The sequence below is a fragment of the Nelumbo nucifera genome, chromosome 5 (assembly GCF_055504915.1).
Source record: "Nelumbo nucifera cultivar China Antique chromosome 5, China Antique-T2T, whole genome shotgun sequence".
NCBI classification, from domain to species: Eukaryota; Viridiplantae; Streptophyta; class Magnoliopsida; order Proteales; family Nelumbonaceae; genus Nelumbo; species Nelumbo nucifera.
The window spans coordinates 67,767,742-67,785,360 of record NC_142653.1 but is presented as its reverse complement, the minus strand read 5'-3'; the positions used below and the strand labels follow the sequence as shown (position 1 = coordinate 67,785,360).

At 40.6% G+C, this 17,619-nt stretch overlaps 1 long non-coding RNA gene across 2 annotated transcripts; it reads left to right on the top strand.

Moving 5' to 3' along the window:
* Positions 1-626: 626 nt before the first annotated feature.
* Positions 627-17,256, top strand: LOC148791732 (uncharacterized). Of its 2 annotated transcripts, XR_016075949.1 has the most exons (4): positions 627-837; positions 957-1,102; positions 1,195-1,216; positions 12,878-17,256. It is a non-coding gene; the product is annotated as an uncharacterized LOC148791732 (long non-coding RNA). The 2 variants fall into 2 exon arrangements; XR_016075948.1 differs by lacking the exon at positions 957-1,102.
* Positions 17,257-17,619: the final 363 nt, after the last annotated feature.

The following is a 17,619-nucleotide window of genomic DNA, read 5'->3' as shown; positions in this document are numbered from 1 at the left end:
TAGAACATGGTTGGAGTTGAGGTCGAGCTAGGAGTGTCAATTATACTGGATTTGGTTCAATCCGATCCAGTCCAATGCGAATCTGTTACAAATGGACCTGATCCAATCCAGTCCAATGAATATTTTAGACCATTATGGATCGGTCCAATTTAATGTTTGGACTGTCCAATATGTCCAAATTCATGTTAATTTAGATTGGTTCTAACTCAAGCATGGTCCATTGACACCTGTGTTCTTATCTTCTGGACCAGATATTACCTCAATCCAATGTAAATTCATTATCCACAGACCATGTCCAATCCAATGTCTTATTGGTCAGTTCAATCCGTAAAAACTCAATGTCTTATTGGTCCATCCAATCTGTCCAAATTGATTTTGATTTGGACAGAGTCCAACCCAAAACTGGTCCATTGACACCACTAGGTCAAGTTAAGGAACTTAGTAAATAGGGGTGCAAGATGTTAGAGAATTATACATTTGAGAGGCTCTCCTATTTACAGAGGAGGGAGCCGTTAGTCATGGAGGATAATTGGTTCCTTGGTGTGTTTGGTTGTCGAGAAAGGGAAAGGATGGAAAGCATTTTGGTGGAATATGCCACATTTCTAGTATTTGTTTTGCAAGAAACACTAAGAAGAGAGTGGGACGTAGGTTCTCAATAGTTAAGCCGCGGGGTCGCACTAAAACAGTGAGATCCTACTGATAAGAGAAAAATATTGGGCAGAAAGGTGGAAAATTTCATCAAGCTTGTTAGAGAACCAGACTCGGGTCTTCATCTTCTGACTATCCATCCTCCAACGGTTAGTTCTTCGGTGACGTTTCTAGCAGTTTCGTGTGACGGTAAGTATAGATCCGACATCCTCTCAGGTCTTGCTTCCATTTTGGTATCATTTTTATATGGTTTCATTGATTTCTTATTCGTCCTCAACTCATTGAATTGCCCCTCCAACCATGGTCAGTCAGATTATATTTTCCTCACCAGCAAGTTGAAACACGACACCTGTTTTCCAGATCTGCTACTATTGTCCTTTGATTTAATTTCGACACTCCAGATCTGGCTAGAGACATGTGTTTGCTCCAGATCTAGAGTTTGTTCTCCGTCACGGTAGTCTAGCTATTGATTCAAACATTTTTTTTAGTTGATCTCAGATATGATATTTTGTGTTGTTATTTATTTATTTTATTTTTTTGCTTCAGGTCATCACAAACAACAAAACAGGTGATTTTAGATTCAAGTAACACATTCTATATTTTTTCATAATTTGTTTCTTTCACTACTCTGTTAGGAGTTGAATGGCTTTCTTTCACTACCCTATTCTTTTTTAATAATTTTCTTTAGAATGTTAATTTACATTATAGTTCATCGATTTGGAATAAACATGCATTCTTCATCTACAAAATAAGATTTTCTCTTTGATTGAATAGTACTAGATCATGCGGTATCAAGTTCCTTTGATTGAATAAGATTTTTCCTTTGATTGAATTTCATGCTTCAAAGGAATAAGATTTCAGCATCTAGTGTTTTGTCCTCCTTATTTGTATATTAACCCAATACATGTATACACTACCATTGCTCCAACATCTTTGATCCATTTAAGTGTGGTGGTAAGTTTATGAAATTCTACTTCTTTCTTATTTAAATATGAAACATTAGCAGCTGATAAGTGATCATTTCAGTTTAAGCTATATGCTGTAACTTTTATATATGCCATATAGATCTCTGTCTTGTTTGAACTTTGTAGAACTCATGACCTAAAGACTTATCTTCTTTATATTATTGATATTGAAGTTTAGCTTTTCTATCATTCAAATACCCCAATCTGCATAAACTAAATTTTCCACTTCCCATGTGGAGAAGATCCTTTTTATCACTCTCACTGCTCCTAGAGCCTCCACAAATACAGAAAACACTACAGGAAAAAAAGGCTTTTTGTGATAATTTATAAACATCACCAAAAGCTAGGGAAGCATTGAAGGGATGAGAGATCCATCATATGGATGGCCGAACCCTGCAGGTAGGTTGGGCGAAATTTCAAAAATTTCTCTCACCCATGTGGGAGTCACATTCTTTATTTTAGAAAACTGCATTTTCAATGATCAATCTTGAACCCTAAACTAGACCAGATCTGAAACCAAAAAGGTAGGAGAGGGATATACCTGATACAGAGTAGTAGTAACTCCCAATGAAGGTGTTCACACTCAAAGAGATCTCCAAAGACTGCTCCCACTAAAGATGACACAGTGTAGGGTGGAGCAGAATCAGCAGGGTGGTCCTTCAGCAAGAACCTGATTCTTCACCAAGAATCTGATAGAGGGTGAGTGAGCACGACTTTAGAACAAATTTTCTCCAAAACCTGATAACAAGAATCTTTCTTGTTTGCTTCTACAGGTGGAGATCGAACAGGCAATGGCGGCAGCAATAGGAGAAGGCAAGAGCAAAAGATGGCATCAGTCCAAGAGCAGCTGTCTTTTCTCTTGTATCAGTAATCTGATTGGTTGAATTGGGGTTCGCCCTCCTCCTCTATTTATAAACTTAAAGAGAGGTTCTCCTAATCCCATTAGAAGTTTCCTGATCCAAATTTTGTATTTGGATTTGGACTCTCTTTAAGAGATAAGGATAATCCCTTATCTTATCTACAGATAAAGATCAACCCTCCTAATCTGATTAGGAGTTTCCTGATCCAAATCTCTATTTGGATCTGGACTCTTTGAGTGGATAGGGACAATCCCTTATCTTATCTGCTAATCTAAATCCCAGAACCGCCCCTCTTTAATTAATCATATTAAACCAGTTCGAATTAGGCTTTAGGCCCATTAAGTCCATGTGCTCACTTATCCTCCAAACTGCTGCCCAGTTGGGTATCCTTGTTTGGCGTGGGACCAAAACATTGATCTACACATCAGCCACATGAGTTCAGCCCAGCCTCTGTTACAAGGCCTGGTTGAATTCACTGTAGGAGATAGTGAACCCCTGAGTCCATCACCATGGGCTCTTAATGGGCCCAACACTTACACTAAATGGTCCCTAGGTCAAGCCACCTTATGAATACCCAAGGACTGTGGGCAGATGCAAGATTAGCCCATCAGGTATTACCAACAATGGTCTTACACTTAACCTCTCAGCACATAATGATCAAACACTGCCCGACAAGAGAGGACCTCTCCCTCAACTGCAAGGTACAGTGCTGCACTCTCTACTCACATGGATCGCGGGAATTAAAACCTTTTGCAAACATTTTGAAACCATAATATATATGTACATATATATATATATATAAATATATTTTGCAAAACAAATTTCAATGGTTGAAATCGGCTGTAGGCAGCTTTGGTTTCCATCAGAGAGAGTGCATCCCTGATCATTCATTTTGTCCGACAAAGGGGCTGATCCTGTCACTATAATCACCAACTCAGATGAATTCTCGGACTGTCCCAACATACCCAGGTTTTGACCCCCTCTAAAAATCTCACTGATTGGCATATCAAAGACAACCCAATCCAACACCTAGTGCAGTATCATAATCGAGTCTAGGGGTCAGGTGTAACATTCTAGTTTTGCCAATCTATCTCCAAGGTCTAGGGCAATACTGGAACTCTGGTCCGGTTCAGGGTTTCAAGAAAACCCACACTACATGTACCTCAGGTTTCACCCTGGCAGCTGAGACAAGCTACCCCAACCAACTTGGCAGCACATCAGTGTCAGCCTTGGCAGGATAAATCTCCCCAGATCTATCCAACGGTTGTGAAGATTCTAAACTAACACGAGTCTCATATGTGTCCAGTTTAAGGGTATTACACAGAAACACACCATAATAACATGAACCAAATATGTACTTTATTCATTTACATTAAATGTCATAAGTACATCATTCTGATTGGAGCTAAGGGCATACACTATCTAACAGCTCCCACTTGCACTTAGGTCCAATCTGGTATAAGCCGAAGTCCCTTGCTTTCCACATGTTTCTCAAACACTTTCTGTGTCAGTGGCTTAGTCAATGGGTCTACTACATTTTCCGCTGATGCTACCTTCTGAATCAGGACATCCCCTCTTCCAACTATCTCCCGCAGTATGTGGTACTTCCTCTCGATGTGCTTTGACTTCGAGTGGGCTCGTGGCTCCTTAGCCTGAGTGATAGCTCCAGTGTTGTCACACAACAGTGGAATGGGTGATGTGCTGGATGGAACTACTCCCAATTCATGAGTGAACTTCTTCATCCATACGGCTTATTTGGCAGATTCACTTGCGGCAATGTATTCGGCTTCGGTTGTAGAATCTGTCGTGGACCCCTATTTGCTGCTTTTCCAGCAAACAACACACGATCATATCGTGAAAACATACACAGATGTAGACTTTCTATCATTTGGATCTGACTAGAAGTTGGCATCAGTATACCCTTGGATTTGTAGTGAACTACCATCGAATACCAGACAAAATTCTTTTGTCCTTCGAAGGTACTTGAGTATGTTTTTCACAGCAGTCCAATGCTCCTTCCCTGGGTTGGCCTGGAATCTACTTACCACACTCACTGCCTGAGTGATGTCAGGACGAGTGCACAACATGGCATACATGATGCTCCCTACGGCTGAGGCATAGGGAATGTCCTTCATGCCCTCAATCTCCTCGGGTGTCTTGGGAGACATGCCCTTGGAAAGAGTGACTCCATGCCTAAAAGGAACATTTCCTTTCTTGGAGTTCTCCATGCTATATCTTTTGACTATCTTGTCAATATAAGAAGATTGGGATAATCCTATTATCTTCTTCGATCTATCTCTATAGAGTCGAAGACCCAATATATAGGAGGCTTCTCCAAGATCTTTCATGGAGAATTGCTGTGAAAGTCGTACTTTCACCGTAGTCAACTTTCCTACATCATTCCCAATGAATAAATGTCATCTACATATAAAACCAAGAATGTAACCTTATCCCCACTGGATTTCCTGTAAACACAGGGTTCATCCGGATTTTGCTCAAAGTCAAACATTTTGACGGTAGAGTCAAACCAGATGTTCCAACTCCTAGAAGCTTGCTTAAGTCCATATATGGATCTATTTAATTTACATACCATGTGTTCCTGACCTGCAGCTATGAAACCTTGCGATTGCTACATGTAGATATCTTCACTAAGATCTCCATTCAGGAATGCAGTTTTGGCATCCATTTGCCAAATCTTATAATCACGGTATGCTGCTACAACTAGCAGCATCAGGGCCCTTCTTTCTGAGTGTACCCTTTCGCCACAAGACGAGCCTTGTAGGTCTCAACCTTACCATTGGGGCCCTTCTTCCTCTTATAGATCCATTTGAAACCTGTTGCTTTTACTCCAGGGGGCGGATCTACTAGAGTCCAGACTCCATTGGTCTCAATTGAGTCCATCTCAACTCTCCTGACATCTACCCACTTCAAGGAATCTATGTCCAACATAGCTTCCGTATAAGTCACGGGATCCTCCTCACTGGTCGTAGCTTCCACCAAGTAACTATCTTGGTCATAGCCGAAATGAATTGGAGGCTTTTACCCCAAGGGGCCGATCTACTAGATTCCAGATTCCATTGGTCTCCATTGAGTCCATCTCAACTCTCATGGCATCTACCCACTTCAAGGAATCTATGTCAAACATAGTTTCCGTATAAGTGACGGGATCCTCCTCTCTAGTCGTAGCTTCCACCAAGTAACTATCTTGGTCATAGCCGAAACGAGCTAGAGGCCTGGAAACCCAAGTAGATCTTCTAGGTTGGTCATTACCTAGAGCTTGTTGGACACCTCCCACTACTCCTAAGCTCTCCTCATCAAGAACAAATTCCTGACGATGATTGTTCAGGAAGTAATCATCTTCCAAGAAATTGGCATTTCGACTACAAAACAATTTTTGTTCTCCTGGGTCATAGAATAGGTAACCCACAGAGCCTTTGGGGTAGCCTATGAATAGTCAACGACTAGTCTTGGATTTCAATTTTTCCGCACTCGTTCTTTTAACATGTGTCGAACAACCCCAAATCTTCAAGTGTCTCACTTGGTTTCTTTTTGGTCCAAAGCTCATAGGGAGTCTTTAGAATTGATTTGGTTGGAACCCGGTTCAGCACGTATATCGCAGTCTCCAATGCATAACCCCAAAAGAATGTGGGTAACTCTGAGTGCACGAGAAGTGATCAGACCATATCTAATAAAGTCTAGTTCCTCCTTTCTGACACACCGTTTAGTTGTGGTGTAGCAGGAGGAGCTAGCTGTGATACTATCCCATTGACCTTCAAAGTAGTCCCTGAATTCGTCAGAGAGATACTCGCCACCTCGATCCGATCGAAGGGTCTTAATTTCTCTTTGTATTACTTCTCGATCTTTTGTCTGAACTATTTAAACTTTTCAAATGATTTAGACTTGTGTTTCATTAGGTACACGTAACCATACCGAGAGTAATCATCGGTGAATGTTATAAAATAAACATGCTGATTACGTGTCCTAACACTCATGTGACCACATACATCAGTATGTATAAGGTCAAGCATGCCTGTACATCTTTCAGGCTTACTATTAAATGGTCGTTTCGTCATCTTACCTTGAAGGCAAGGTTCACAGGTTGGAAGATCTTCTACAGTTAGAAAATCCAAAGGACCATCCTTTACCAACCTTGTAATACGATCTATGTTAATATGGCCAAGTCGGTAATGCCACAGGCACGTGGGATTAACTGTATCATGGGCTCTTTTCTTGGGGATACTACCCGACATAGTTTCGGTTATGTTAGTTTTTAGAGAAGGATGAAGAACATAGAGGCCATTCTCAAGTTCTCTGTATGCAAGGAATTCGTTATTTCTTTTGATACTAATCGTATTACTAAAAGGAACAGAATATCCATCCACAAAAAGTTTTGAAACAGAAACCAAATTTCTTCTCAAATTCTGTACATAAAGACAATCTTTTAGTACAATAGTTCCTTCTCTGAAAATTAACTCTACAGTTTCTATAGTTGTAGCTACAACACTTGCAGAAGTCTCCAAGTAAAGAGTTACTTCTCTGTCACTCAGTCTTCTGCTTATCCTGAACCCCTGCAGTGAGTTACACGCATGAGTCTAAGCCCCAGAGTCAATACACCAGGAAGCAGAAGTTACCAACAAATTGGTTTCTATGACATAGGATTTGAAATTACCTTGTTTCTTGGATTCCAGATATCGAGGACAGTTCCTCTTCCAATGGCCAGCCTGTTTGCAGAAGTGGCAAGCATCTGATGCTCTGTCTTTCTTTTGCTTCTTTGACTTAGTAGCTTTCTTCTGAAGCTTTCTCTTTGCCTTCCTCTTCTTCTTGCCCGATTTGCCGGCTTCAACAAGCATAGCAATGGGCTCATCCTTCTTTATCAGTTCTTCGGCCCTCTGTAACATATTGTTGAGTTCCTGAATGCTAACATGTAGCTTATTCATGTTATAATTCATGATGAACTGATTGAAGGAAGGAGACAAAGAATTTAGGATGGCGTCCACCTTCGTGACATGATCAAGCCCGGATCCAAGAGCCTCAAGTTCATTAATATAACCCATCATCCGAAGACAATGGTCATGAACCTGTTGGTTCTTGGACATCTGCGCGGTCATGAACTGCTTCAAGACCCTCTGTCGAGTAGAACGTTTCTGCTCTTCGTACATCATCCTCAGACTATCCAAGATATCCTTGGACAATTCAATCTGATCAAACTATCGATGTATAAGATTATCCAAGAAGGCAATGATGTAACAGTGGGCTTGGGAATTTTTCTCTTTCCATTCCTAGTAGTCCCTCCTATGGGCCTCAGAAGGCCTATCACTCGGATGTTCCGAGGCAGGATTCTTAGCTACTTTGTCCAATTTTTCTGATGTAAGGACCAGCATAAGATTATGGTACCAGTCACCATAGTTTGGGCCCTTAAGTTTGTTGTCGTCCAACAGTTTAGCGAATTGTCCATTTGCCATTTCTGATAAAAAGCAAACATTAGTCCACAACCTAATTTGATTCATGTTATCAACATAAATATGGCTTTAATCTATGTTCCATTTCCATTTGTTCATTTCTAAGATTTCCCTCTTATCTCAGTGACGGAAACTACAAATTATGTCTCTAGAAATGTGGGAAATCACATAGGGTGCATGGAGCCAACTGTTTCAGCTGCATAACCCCACCACCTTTCTATGAAGGATCATATCCACTCATCGTATGAGCTTTCCCTTTGACCTCTGTCAAACAAGGTTCATTGCCATTTTAGGTTAAACCTTTCTGTCCAGTGAGTGCTCACCCATCATATTCGTGAACGCCAAGGTACCATGAGAGAGTCTTCCATTTTAGGATAGGCCCCTCCCACATCGGTCTATGACGCCCCTATCATCTTATGAAACATTCCAACAAATCCAGCAGCAAATGGATAGCCCAATTTTATGGTGCGTTTCCTCATTACTGAATTACCCATCTTCATGCTAATGATGGATGTGTACATGCCACAGTGGTCGGTCCGGTCGGAGGACACCCTAGAGACAGACTAGAAGGGGTGGCCGAGCAACGTTCCCAGGATGTGATGCTCTCCGACATCAGGAGGGAAGTCAACAGTCACACCAGCAACTTCTTGGAGAGCATGACTATTCATCAAGCCATGGCGGTGAGTTCAGCTTTACGAATGCAGAGTTGGAGATAGAGAATGTCTAGCTGAATGCAGAGTTGGCTGAGCTACAGTGTGGCATCAAGGAGATGGACGATACTGTCCATAAGTTGAAGAGATGCGTCCACGATCTGAATGTGGCCCAAGATGTGCTAAGGAGAGAGCTTGATGGGGCCAAGGTGAGGATTGCTCAGGCGAAGGAAGAGGGCATCTCAGATTATAGAGCTTCGGAGGCTCATTAGAACGAGTTGGATGACTACGCTATCGACTCCTAACAGGAGGGATTCGCCCTCTATCAGCGGAGGGTGGTGCGTTAGTTCCTGGAGGTGGCTGAAGTCGTCTAGGGATTCAGCCCGTTTGATGCTAAAGATCCTAATTGGGATATCATTTTTGTTGATGTCTAGGAGCGAGTCGAGGATCCTCCAATGGACAGTTGATGTGCTCTATTTTTTTTGTTGTATACAGTTCGGTATGTCAAGCTTAGAAGAAATGTACCAACTTTCGTTATTAATGGAAATGCGGCCTTTTACCAAGCACTTTCTATGTTGTTTCCCCTTTTTCTAAGTTGTTGCACTTCGGAATTAGGTTGGTCGATAGGAGCTATAGGTCATGCTTCTATACTATTCGAGGTCTCGATTTTATGGCCTTGGTCTCATGTTGGCTAAGGTATTGGATTTGATGCTAGGTGGCCAAGGTTTTCGACTTCATGGCTTTGGTCTTATGCTAGCCGAGGTCTTGGATTCGATGCTAGGTGGGACTTCATGGCCTTGATCTTATGCTGGTCGAGGTGCTTCCAAGCTCTCGATAGTTTCATGGAGCTTGGTAGCACCTGCTCTTAGAGAGCCTTACGCTCTAACTGGGCTAGTCATGGTCTCCGGGTAGCTCTGCTCCAGACTTTAGCGTCACAATATTTGGCCATCCTCTATTGCTGCATTGCCATCCAGATGTGTGCTCGACCGCATCGTCTTGTCGTTGTAGAGCTTGGTCCGAAGAGTAGGGAAATCAATCTCTACAGGGATCACTGCTTCAGCTCTGAATGCTACGCTAAATGAGCTATCTTTGGTAGCCGTGCGTGGTGTGGTTTTGTAGGCCTAGACGATGCTTGGCAGTTCCTTGACCCATCTGCCCTTGGCCTTGTCAAGTCTAGTCTTTAGACCATGGAGCAGGGTTCAGTTGGTCACCTCAGTTTGTCCATTACTCTGTTGTAGATGAACGGCCGTGGTCCGATGATCTATAATGATCTTTGTGCAGAAGGCTTCAAACTTTTGGTCGATGAACTGGGTGTCGCTGCCGATGATGAGGATTCAAGGGATGTCGAAATAGCAGTTAATGCTTCTCCATAGGAAGCCTTGGGCATTCTGCATGCTGATGCATGCCAAGGGCTCAGCCTCCACCCACTTCATGAAATAATCCACCGCGACAATGAGGTACTTCTTTTACCCGGCCACGGAGGGGAATGCTCCGAAGATGTCCATCCCCCACTGGGCAAAAGGCCATGAACTAGGAATGGGCATAAGGGGAGCCACTAGATTCAAGTGCCTCTGACAATGGTCACACCTTCAGATGAGGTGGGCTGCATCCTGCTTCATGGTGGGATAGAAGTAGCCCTGTCGGAGTGCCTTATACACTAGTGTCCATGCATCGGGGTGGTCTCTGCGGATACCCTCATGTATATCCTTGAGGACATAATCGGTCTCTATTGGAGGGAGACACCTTAGGTAGGGGAGAGTATGCGACCAGGGGTAGAGTTGGCCTCGGATGAGGCAATATCGGGCCAACCTGTGTGTAAGCCTTCTTGCCTCAGTTCAGTCTGCCAAGAGGGTGCCATCCTGGAGGTACCGTATGATGGGACCATCCACGATGGCTCTTACTGGATGACGAGAACTATCAGAGTGGCTTCTAAAATGTTGGGTTGCACTAGAGTGTCCATTCAAACTGTGGTGTAGAGTCCAGCATGTGGCAAGCTAGCAAGCTTTGATAATGCGTCAACTCGGATGTTCTCGGCTCTAGAGATCTACTATATGGCAAAGTGCTCAAGTTATCTGATGAACCCTTGCATTTTTTGCAGGTAACTTCCCATGGTGGGATCTCTTGCTTCAAACTAACCAGTGACTTGATTGACCACCAGTTGGGAGTCATTGAAGGCTTCCACATGCTTCGCTCTGATGTCTAGGGTGAGCCGAAGTCCATCTACGAGGGCTTTGTACTCTGCCTCGTTGTTAGAAACCTTGAACTCAAATCTTAGGGTGTGCTCCATGATGGTGTTGTCTAGGCCAAGGAGGATGAACCTGATGCCTCTACCTTGTCGATTGGACGGGCCCGTCTACATGGAGTGTCCAAGTTAGTAGGACTTCAACTGGATTCTATGTTAAGAAAGTGCACTCAGCCAGGAAGTCGGTTAGGGCCTGGGCTTTGATGGTGGGCCGAGGTGCATAATCAATGTCAAAATCGCTCAGTTCCACACTCCATTTGATCAGGCACCTAGATATCCCCAACCTTTGTAGGATCTGCTTGAGTGGCTGGTCGGTGAGTACTTAGGTGCTATGTGAAGTACAGCCTGAGCTTCCTCACCAAGGTGATGAGAGCCAGGGCGACTTTCTCCAGGTTCGAGTACCATGTCTCTACACTTGTGAGGGTCTTACTGGTGTAAGAGATTAGACTTTGGGTGTGGCCTTCCTCCTTTACTAGGACCGAACGGACCACTTCATCACTAGCTGACAAGCAGAGAAGGAGCTGATCTCTCGAGCTTGGTTTTGTGAGCAGGGGTGGCAAGCTCAAGTAGCACTTCAAATCCTGGAAGCACTATTCACATTCATTGGTCCACTGGAATTCCTTTACCTTTTTTAGTTCTTTAAGGAAACACCAGTGCATACTTTGACATGAATCTACTCAGCGCAACTACACGGCCAATGAGGCATTGCACTTTTTTGTATGTATGTTGCGACTACATGTTTAGGATGGCTTGGATCTTTTTCAGATCTTTTTCAGAGCCAACCCCGAAGGCGCACTTCGTCGGGTTCAGCTTCACCTAGTACTTCCTAAGAATGTCAAAGGCCTCCTTTAGATCGGTCAGGTACTGCTCATCTTTCTTTCTCCTCACTAGCATGCCATCCACATAGGATTCCATGTTTCGGCCAAGTTGTTCCTTGATGATGTGATTCACCAGCCTCTGATAGGTGGCGCCGGCATTCTTCAAGCCAAAGGGCATAACCTTGTAGCAAGAAAGTCCTCAGTCTGTGATGAAGGTCATCTTCTCCTAGTCATCTAAGTGCATTTGGATTTGATTATAACTAGAGAAGGCATCCATGAAGCTTAGGATCCCATGACCTACCATTGCATTGATGAGCTTATCGATCCTTGGTAGGGGAAATTGTCTTTCGGGCAAGCTCTGTTCAAGTTAGTGAAGTCGATGCAGATCCTCCACTTTCTATTGGCCTTCTTGACCATTACCACGTTCGCTAGCCAATTTGGATACGCCACTTCTCGGACAAAGCCGGCGTTGAGTAGTTTTTATACTTCTTCTGCCTCACGAGTCGGTATTCAGCCGATGGGCGATGACCTTGGGGTCAATCCTTGGCATGTCAATTGCTAACCAGGCAAACACATCGGTTGTTGTCCTTGAGGAGTTGCACAATGTTATCTCGAAGGCGGCCTTCTAGGATGGATTCTACTTGGACCGTCTTCTCAGGGTCATCATCGGAGAGGGGCACCTGGACAAGGTCTTCCAGGTGTTGATCTCATTGTGTTCGCAATTCATCTCTCAGATCCATGCTCTTTGTGGTAAGCATTTCAATGGTGTGTGGTCTTCCTCTGCCGACCATCAGGTAGCATTACCTCACAGTTCTCTAGTTTCCACGGGCTATGCCCACTCCATATGGGACTAGGAACTTGACAATAAAGTGATATGTGGAGATTGAGGCTCATAGAGCACTCAGCGTGGGTTGGTCGAGGATGGCGTTGTAGGGGGTAGGACACAAACGACAATGAAGTCTACCATCACCATGGTGGTGATGAGGTCGTCACTTATTAGTAATGGCAAGGTGATTTTTCCCTGGAGTATTAGGGAGTCCACGGAGAATCCTAACAAGGGAGTGTTGACTGGCGTCAAATGCTCCTTCCCGATGCCAAGCTGTTCTAAGGCTTCTTCGAAGAGGATGTCGACTGAGTGATGAGAGTAGAATTTATCATATTTTATCCCCAATTATTCTATCTTTTATACTAAATTAGCATCTAATTGGACTCATATTTCTTGTATTTTGATCCAGGGTATGAAAGAAGGCATCAAGAGCAAAGAAAGACAAATCGGAAGATTTTTCACAGTTTCGACATCGTTCAGTGATCTGGGCCTATCTCGCGTCTCCGAACTCCGAATGGGCTAATTCAAGATCCACTGGAAAGATAAGAGAAAAAGCCACAACTTTTATGTTTTGGGATTTCACAGATTCAGCCTGCATCGAAGTCAATTCTGGGCCTGAAGTCGCGGAAAATTCATAGGAAGGCCCAATCCGCAGCTGAAGCCCAACTCGCAGAAAAGCCTGGCTGAAGCCCAACTCGCAGAAAAGCCTGGCTGAAGCCCAATTCGCAGAGGAGGTCTACTACGAATCCAAGAACAAGAAACTAAGAAGAATCCTTCTAGATCCAAATTCTTGATGTAATCTTAGAGTGAAAAAGGGATTGAGTTCAAGAGATAAAGAGATAGGGTTAGAATTAGGATAGGACTTTCTATTTCTTGTAATGATCAACTTCAAGAGAAAGGAGGAGACCACCCTCTCCCCTTTAATCTATAAGAAGGAGGGGGCGGATCAGCTTGAGGGATCACTTGATCACCAGATCACTGAATCATTCAATCATTCAACTTCTAATTTGAATCAAGGAGCAAGGAGCAATCAGTCAAGAAGGGTTCAAGAAAGATTCAAGAATTCAAGAAACTTCAAGAAGAGGAGATCTCAGCACCATGGGCGAATTCAAGAGTTCTTTCTTCCCCTTTGTTTGTTTTAATTCTTCCATTATGAACTGATTTGTTTCTTGCTAGGGGTGTGGAAAGCCTAACCATGTTAATGAATATATTTTTATCTTCTTGATTTATCCAAGATTGTGATTTCCATATAGTCTATGAATTATTGTGCTTAATGCAATTAAGAGCTTGGCCACCTCTTAATTGATTTGGGTTATGTGAATGAATTGAGAGAGGAATTCACATAATTGACAGAATAATTCATAGTGTTAATTGAATGGTATATAGAGATATATATATACATGATTCATCTGAATTTAATGGTTTTCTTGGACTTAATGCACTTCCATCTTGAGAGCTCTACTCGAGAGATCAAAGGGTTACCTGATGGGCGTAGGTTTAGTATATCTCGAGAGAGAATATTAAATAAATTTGTGAAAATCTCAGCTTATGGGAATAACAATTTGTCTTGGATAATTGGACCCATCAATATTCATTATATTGGTTAGGTGGACCAAAAGTCCTAGCGATTTCATCATTGCATATTCAGTTAGTAATCACCTTTGTTTCCATTTTCTCTTTGTTCCAGTTTTTATTTTCAATAGTTCTTGTTTCCTTGAATCTAAATTTCGACTGTCCAAATAATTAGGGAAGACTGTGATTCTAATACTTATTTTGTTAAATCCCCGTGGGAACGATATTATTATACTACTTGATAACTAGTGCACTTGCTAGAGTTATATATTTATAGCTATCACTGAGCTTCCTATGTCCACCAGTATACGTCGAACCTCATAGTTGGAGATCTCGGCGGTTATCACAAGGGCATTGTCATGTGGTGCCTGAACTCCCCTGAGATCATCATCAATGAACGTGATGGGAGCATCTTGCCTCTTTCTCTTCAGTTCCTTGTCTTCGACCTAATGTAGTCTGGCATAGGCTTTTGTGGGTTGAGCTGCTTTCCCCTCTCAAGGTGCGTCAAGGCGGCGCTCTTCTCCCTTTGGGTTGTGCTCCTTGATATCTACAAAGCCACCGATGTATCCATGTCGTGGCGTCTCTCAGTCTCATGGTCATGGTCTCGATGGAAGTTGTAGTACTTGTCACGGTTCCTTTGGTTGTTCTGAGACTTCATCTTTTCAGGCCACCTGACGATGATGTGGTCACAGATCTGTATCAGTATCTCGGCTCATGGCGCATTCAATGATGAAGTTTTTGTACGTCAGTGGTGGGGTCCCCGGTCTATGGTCAGGTCGGCGATCCTATCTCCTGTTGTCTCTGTCTGACATGCGCTCATCGTGGTCTTTCTGTTTCCAGTCATGTTGGTCTTCCTTACTCCTTTGTAGTGCATGGGCTTCCTCACGTTCATGTATTTTTGTGCATACTTCATGAGTGTGGTCAGGTTGGGAGGAGGGTTATTTTGTAGTGAGAATCCCGGTGTGCATAATTCTATCTGCAGCTCATCTAGAGTGAAAAAAAAAAATCTCTTTTGCATGATAATTTCACTTGACACCACAAAAGGCATTTTATGTAGTAATTGTATGTTTTATTTCATGCTTCTTCCTTGCAAGCAAATGTAGACTTATGAAAAAATCCTCAACTTAATTGATTTTTTTTCGGCAAGAGAGAATTTAGTGTCTACTAGTGGTTACATGTGCGACGCACAAGCTTTGTGAGATTAAAGCAAAAAGATTTTAACTAATTAAGTTAAATAAGTAAATTAATTTAAACTAATGTATAATCCATTTAATTAAGTTAAATTAGTATTTTTTTAAACAAGTAGATTAATTACGATAATTTAGTTTAATTATTTAAGTTAATTAACTTAATATTTTAATTTTATAATTTTTGTTAATAATTACATATTTTACTAAGTGGAATTTCTTTTTTTTATTAGGGAAAATCTATGATAAGAGAAGGACATGGTACCAAAAGAGCTTTGACCAATCAAAGCACCTCCATGAATTATGATGAATACCACTTGATTAGTCACCTCTTTTATGAGATTGCTGGTTGATTGGTTGTAAGCTTTTCCCGATATTATAATTGAACACTTTTTGTTAATAATTTTAGTTAAATGGATATATAATTAATTTATGTTTCCTAATAATTAAATGAAATTATTTTTACTAATAAATATAAATAAAAATTGGCAAAGTAGCATTGTAGTGAATGTTAAATACTTTCATGCAGACTTGTTGCTTCACCAAAGCATACACTCCATTCTAGATCCCTCCGATGAGTGTTTCATGTCTCTCTTTGGTTTCTCCTTTGCTACCCAACTCTCTCTCTCTCTCTCTTTCTCCCCATGAAAAACCCCAATTCTCCTTGAAGTCATTGAATAAGTTGTAACCGCTAGTTGTTAGAATTGAAGACAGAGATCCTACTATTCTCTCCATCTTATAGGGACCACCCTTGCTATATCACTAGTAAGTGCACACATGTTTTGCACATGGCAATTCTAAATGATGATAATGATAGTAATGATGTATCCAAAAATTTTTATAAATATGTATTTTTTTATTTTTTATTATTAATTGAATGTAGATTACAAAATCCAAGTCTGATTACATAAACACTTCATTGAAAGGCCTACCTACTACCCTAGATTCTTCTTTTTGTAATGTTTTATCCTTTTGGTGTATGTTTTTGTTCATTCATCAATGAAATGCAAGATTTTTAAAGAGGGAATTGAATGAGGTGAAAAGTAATAGTTCAATTTATAATTTAAACCCCACAATTAAATAAGGACTAAATTAAGAACTAAGATTTTTAGTCAAAACAAAGTTCCATAATCTTATTCATATTTTTCATAGTAGTGTAAATATAGAATTATGGATGTGCTCAATTTTTCTATAAATTTTTTGTATTCCTATGTGTAAAAATAATTATGATATGTCACACTTCTTGTTTAATATGATAATTATATGATATTGTACATGTGCCTGAATCTTCTTTTGCAAAATTATATATTTTTTATTTTTTATATTTATTATTTTTTATTATTTATTTATTTATGACATTAAATGTTAATACATTTGACCCAAAATTTGAACGGTTGATCTTTGCCAAATAGTAAAATGATTTCATTTTTTGTGAGCTCTAAATTATGTATTTAATTTTCATTATCAATGAGAATAATTATTGTTTATTACACTTATTTTTTAATTTGATTAATAAAAATATCATAAATGTGTCTAATTTTTTCTATATTTATTTCTATTTAAAAATTTTATTACCCAACTATGACTTCATATGTTGATCAATTTGACTCAGATGGTGAATTACTAAGTCACAACTTGGATAAATAATGGCTTTGTTTTTTAGTCACTTTTAAAATAGATGGGTTTATATTGTTAAAAATATTGACATAGATCTAATTAGTAGCACTTATTAGTGAAAACAACTTCATTATTTTTTGTACTTTCATATCTTTTGATATAAAAATAACTTCATTATTTTGTCTTTAGTAGGAGATCTAACAACAACCTTGTAATGGGTCCTCTCATGCACTTGTAAAAAGTAGGGAGAGGGAGAATGCCAATGTGAATTGAAGGGGAAATTGTTTCATTTTAGATGATATTTTTTTCTTCCTTTTTTGTATATATTTTTTGGTTTAAATATAAACATTTAATTGTAAATGATTTTTTATTAATTAATATTGAAGGTTAATTTGTTTTATTTTAAAATATATTTATATTGTCAATTAAATGGTCATATGGATGAATGTGATGGTTTAAGTATAAAATAGGTGATAATAGATGATTTAAAATTAATTGGATATCAAAACAAGATAAGCAAACGTTGCCGGAAATCATTGCAAACATTGCCGGAAATCATTGCAAACGTCGCCGAAGCTTTTGTAGACTTTTATAGGCGCGACATTTGTGCAAACATCATAAGAAGTTTTCTGTGACGTTTGCTGAAGTTTTGGCGACGCTTACATAATGTCACCAAAACCTTGATTTTTTGTAGTGTTCTAATAGTACCTATATTGATATTTGCATCTCTTGGTTTTCCTTCCAAATCTCTACCAGTATTTTCAACTTGAAATAG